The following is a 6249-nucleotide window of genomic DNA, read 5'->3' as shown; positions in this document are numbered from 1 at the left end:
ATAGAAGTTTATAAAATAGAATTTCAGGGCTAAACCTGACCTCAGAGGCCATTCAGTCCAAAGCACAAATCAATGAGTCAATCTTCATCATATGTTGAAGGGTCCTCTCCAGCTTCTACTTGAATGCCTCAAAGAGAAGGAATCCCCTACTTTGCAAATACATCCTTCCACTGATAAACTACCATCAGAAAGATTTTCCTTGTGTGAACCCAAGTCCGTTCCAGCTGTATCCTAAAGGCATCTTTTGTGTCCACACAGTACAAGACCACTATTCATTTTATATAACAACATCTCACATGTTGCATGTCCATTAATCTGGCCCTATTCCTGGGATTTTTCATCTCCAGGTTTTAAAGAAAATCCAAGTTCCTCCTCTATTACCTTATATGTTGCAGGATTGAGGTTTACCCACAATTCTAGTTGTCTTATTCTGGACACATTCATAAAGATGGGACCAAGAATGAGCAAATATCTATTCATCACACACCAAAAAAACCTCACATATGTCGCATCTACTGCAATTCTTTCCCAGACACCTCTTAAAATGAGTTAATTGTACACTTCTCAGAACCACTCCTCTTTCTAAAGCTATAATGGCATGTAACATTTCTGGGTTGTGATTATATGTTCATATCTTTAATAAGAATTTGAAGGCAGGAACTATATTCATCTTTACAACCTCACAGAGTATCTGGTACATATTGGATGCTCAACAAATGTTTCAGTTCTCTTCAGAGATTTTGTTCACTGATGTGTACCCAACACCTAACCAGAGCCTGGCTCTAGTTCTCAAAACATATTTGCTCAGTGAATGCATGCATAACTCAACACAGTGTTCCAGAAAAAACATTAAATCATGCATTATTTTAAAGAGTATCTGCTGAGCACATACTACGTGCCTGGCATTATTCTATCCAAAAATATTCTATAAATGTAATCCAAAGTGTCATTTTATGATTTTGACAATTCAGTATGTTCCAACAGTCTAACATTGTTTACCATAAAGGCAAGACCTTAGTCTTTTTTTCAGAGCCTGCTATTAAGCCACCCCTCCCACTTACCCTCACCATAGCGTTTGAAGGTTTAGAAGCAATGTTTTAGATTTATTTCTAGCACAATCCAACTTGCTCTTTTCTTCCCTTCATGCCAGGCTATTGATAGTTTTCTGAATCCTGATTCTATTATGCAATCCATTTGTTCTTCCTCTCAGCCTTGGTGCACCCTCAGATTTGATTAGAGGACCATCAATGCTCTCATATGAAACATTGATAAAAATGTGGAACTGGACAAGACCAAAGCCAGAACTCCTCAACAGAGACCTTTGTTCCAGGTTGTCATTAACCCATTAGTTAGCAATCTCAGGACACAGCCATTCAGATTTGATACCGCTCAGCAGTAATGCTGTCAGTATTTGGTCACTTGTTCACAAAGGCATAATGAGATTTTGGAAAATGCCACACTAAAAGCCACATGCCCATGTCTCTAGTCATCCTCCCAATAATTCATGTATAAACAAATCAACAAAGAAGGTGAGTATGGCTTGTTCTTAGTAAACCTCTGATCCTTCTTTGTAACCACTGTTTTATCGTCCAAGTCTTCACGTGCCATCTTCTTGGTATTCTTATCTAGAAACTCTCCCAGAATTTCCACCAAGCTCACCAACTATAGTTCATGACTTCCATTTTCCTCCTCTGTTTGAAAATGGAAACATTCTCCCATATCCCCAGGAATTGTCTCCATACCTCCAGGATCCCTAAAGCTATTCAAACAAATTAAGCTCCTGCTGAACTCTTACATGTTAAAAAATAATAGGGGTAACCTGAGAAAATTACGTACAGTATCTATGACCAAGGGTGCTGTATGTGTCCTTTGTCCAACATCTCTGACTCCGAAGATCTGCACCAGATCATCTGTTGGCAACTCACTGCCATTTCTCCCTTCTATGTCCTTCTCTGTGTCATAGAGGCCAAGAAACTGAATGCAAACCTTATCTCCCAGAGTCCCTGACAACTAGTTTGCTAATGTGAGGAGTTTTCACAAGATTTGGAAGATAGGGATAGGCAGGCAGATAGATAGGCAGGTAGATAGGTAGATGATAGTCACTGCTCCTTTAGAAACAGAAAGAAGGTATGTGGGTTTGAACTCATGACCCTGGGATGAAGAGTTCCACGTTCTACTGACCGAGATACATAATCTGAGGTACTATTAATACCCCCATTTTAAGGAAGAGGCACTGAGGCACATGGTTATGTGATTTCCCCAAAGACGTAAATTAGTAAGATGGAGAATCAGGTTTTGAATCAGAGTACAGCTCGTGTCTGAGTGCACACTATGTTATTATCCCCACTAAACAACTGGGAGAAAAACAAACAAAAAAAAGGCGTAGGGTGGTTAAATAACTCTCCCAAACTAGCAAGTCATAGAAATAGTTGTGTGACTCTGGGCAAGTCACTTATCCTCTTTGGTCTCAAATTCATCAGCTGTAAAATGGTTAAACAATACTACCTACACAATAAGTGTGGTGTGATAATTAAATGGCATAAATTCATAAAAAGCTCAATGCCAAGTTCCTGTCACAAAGTTAGTTCTCAAAATAGTCCCTCTCAACAGTCTGAGAGGTTTATAATGAGCATACATTCCTTTAAAACCACAAAACAATAAAAACATTCCCATTTTGAAATGAATCTTCACATGCCATTTGTCTGAGCCATGCGACTTGAATGTATTTAACAGAGCAAGACACTCTCTCACCATCTTTCCTTCTCTCTTGGATTTTTTTTTTTTTTTTCCTCCAACCAACTTCAGCTTCCATGCTCCTGACTCAATGATTAATTTTCCTGGCAGGGAGGGTGGAGGCGAGGAACACTCAGTTTACAGCTTATACATCTTTCGTGGGCTTCTCGTACCAAACTAAAAAAAAATAGCCTTTTCACCAACCTGGAGATTTTTAATTTATTTTATTTACTTATTTTTTTGCGGTACGCGGGCCTCTCACCGTTGTGGCCTCTCCCATTGTGGCCTCTCCCATTGTGGAGCACAAGCTCTGGACGCACAGGCTCAGCGGCCATGGCTCACAGGCCCAGCCACTCCACAGCATGTGGGATCTTCCCCAACTGGGGCACGAACCCGTGTCCCCTGCATCAGCAGGCGGACTCTTAACCACTGCGCCACCAGGGAAACCCCCAACCTGCAGGTTTTTAAAGCTTTCTTTCCCAACCCTCTTCAAAGGGGTTTCAGCCCGCTCACCCCACCTGCCACCTTTGGAACACATTCTCTTTGTGTCCTAACTCTCAGGAGAGCTCACAAAGCAGGCACACTGACCTCTTTAGACAACAGCCCTCCCCCCCTCTCTACTTCCTTCCTCACCAGGACCCTTTGTACCTTTTAACCAGGATTTCATTTTTGAAAAGGGCTTTTTCTGGTACCCGCTGCCCATGTGTCTGTCTCGTTTGTAGCCGCAGCATTCCCTGAGAGCATCCCGTAATGTTTCCAGGACCCCTGCTACCACCACCAGCGACCATAACAATCGCTTCCATCCTCAGTGTGTGGCAGTCACCATGCTCCGTACTCTGCATGCATGATCTCATTTAATCCCCTAACAACTCTGGGACGAGGATTCTGTTATTATCCTCCATGAACAACTGAAGAAAAGCTGAGGCTTAGTGAGGTTACCCAAAGCCACAGAATGAGCACGTGGCACAACGGTCCACCTTTCTCTATACCCACCTCCATCTCCCCATCAAGGCTGCCACTCTATCCCCTGGACTGGGTCAGCAGCCTCCCAACTGGGCTGCCTGCCTCTAGCCTTGACCCTCTGCAATCTTTTCTTTACCCAGGCAAAATGAAGTTATAAAAACATAAGTCATGGTACTTCTTTGCTTAAACCCTTCAGTGACACGTCATTTCTTTTATGATCATGTGCTAAGTCCTTACAGGGTTTTGAACTATCAGGATTTGCCTGAAGTTTCCAGCCGTAAGTGACTTCCCCTCAATCCCTTCCCCGTAGTTTATTGGCATTCCAGCTCCATCTGACTTCATTTGTCCCTGAGCCTTGCACTGTTTGTTCCCTTAGCCTGAGAACTGTTCCTTGTCCTCCACTTAATTCCCTGGGAGAAAATAAAGGTATCTCTCTTGCTTCACTGCCTCACACTTCCTTCAAAAGCGTATGAATTCCCAGGTAATTTAATACATTTATAAGGTTTGTATTGCATCATTTAATTCCTTTCCAACCCTCCCCAGATGAGCAAGCCGACGTCAAGCAACCTGCTCAAAATCCGAGTTCTAGCAAGAGGACGAGTTGGGTTATCAACAAGTCTGTCTGACTTCAGACACTGTGATCTTTCCTCTGAGCTTTGTTGCTATGATGTTGTTTGAGGTTAAAAACAACAGCAGGTAAACGTGGCTTGGGGGTTGGGATTGTCTATGAGGCTGAAATTAATCCAGTGAATGGGGAGAAAAGGAATCTTAGCCTATGTTCTTGTGGGTAGGAAGGTCAGTCATTGGGCTCCAGCTGGAGAGTGGTTTTCTGTTTTTTGAATCAGAGTAATTTCTTTGCCTACCTTTGTGTGGCTATAATCACAGGAACTGTTTTATTAATGCCCTTGGCAAAGCCCACCAAGATGATCTGTCCTTAGCAACGAAGAGGTAGCTGAGGTCAGGTCTACGGAGCCGGAGGCTCAGCAGGGAACTTGCAGGGGAACAGAAAGGAAATCTGCCAAGGAGACAGGGATCCCAGGAAACCAGGTTTTCAAAAATGGGCTCTAAAGAGTTCTCAGCAACTGTCCCTTACCCCTTCTCCACCCAGCACTCACCTACTCACTTGAAAACTCACTAGGGGGGGGTTGGTTCTTCGCGTCTGACAAAAGTCTTTGAGTTCCTGCTCTGCTGTGTCACTTTCTCCATGTCCTTTCACCTACCCAGCTTCAGTTTCACCATTTGTAAAATATAATAAAAGTACGACTGGGCTTCCCTGGTGGCGCAGTGGTTGAGAGTCCACCTGCGCATGCAGGGGACACGGGTTCGTGCCCCGGTCTGGGAAGATCCCACATGCCGCGGAGCAGCTGGGCCCGTGAGCCATGGCCGCTGAGCCTGCGCATCCGGAGCCTGTGCTCCGCAACGGGAGAGGCCACAACAGTTAGAGGCCCGTGTAGCGCAAAAAAAAAAAAAAAAAAAAAAAAAAAAAATTAAAAAAATAAATAAAAGTACTACCTACTGTACAGGGTTGTTTGTGATTTCATTGAAACCATTGTATGTAACAGGGACTCACACAGTGCCTGACGCATAGAGATTTTTTTATAGTTATCTTTGTAGTCACTGCCCTATACTTAGAAAAATGAAACTAAGAAAAATGCACGAGACTCCTGCGTAGAACGGCCCCCCTCTTGTCTGCAGCTTTTGGCCTAAACACCCACCTGATTGCCTGAAAGACCAACCCTGATCTGAGTTCAGCCTCCTTTCCTTCCTGAGCATCAGTCAGCTCCCTGTCACTGAATTCCCTGCTATTTGCCAGGCACTGAGAAAAACAGACATCAAAGCTTCTGCTCCTTGCCTACAGCCCAGCAGACGGGCAACTCTGTCCTTCTCATCCACTAAGGCTGTTTCATCAGTTAAGCTCCATGATAACAGTATCTAAGATCTACAAGCTTTCCAAGGGCCTAGGGAAATCTTTGAGATCTCAAATGCAAAATCATTGGCCCTGAAATATGAAAGCAGTAAAATTAAATTAATAGGTGTTTCATTTAGTGTGTCTACAAAATGCATCATTCAACTTTTATAACCTCTTTACAACTCATAATTTTTACAATTTATCATGTGTAAATTCCATTTATCATGGGATGTAGGGGGCATTTTAACATGTCTGAGTGAGGAACCAAAATGAGAAAGCCTAAAGCTAATAAGGGCCTTAAAGCAGCCGGTACTAGCACCACACAACAAATTCCATCTGCTTCCTGATAGACCTTCACTCAGAGTTTTCCTTTTCCCAAAATGACTCCTCCCCTCTGTGCAGCTGGTGCTGACTGGCAACTAGGCAGGGCCCTCTACCTCCTCAGAAGGCTGTCCTCTCTGTGGTTTCAACATCCCTCTATCACTCTCTGTCTCTGTGGTACAACCTCCCTCACTACCCCTGATTGTTAGGGTCTCCCTTTGTCAAAGAGAGAGAGCTTCTATGTCCCTAAGACCTCACTGTGAAGCAGGGAGGTGGACAAATCCACATAAAAACACAGTGGTAAGCCAGCTTTCCAAGGTATG

This window comes from Delphinus delphis, chromosome 11 (genome assembly GCF_949987515.2).
Source record: "Delphinus delphis chromosome 11, mDelDel1.2, whole genome shotgun sequence".
Lineage (NCBI taxonomy): Eukaryota > Metazoa > Chordata > Mammalia > Artiodactyla > Delphinidae > Delphinus > Delphinus delphis.
Note: the sequence above shows the minus strand (reverse complement) of the source record.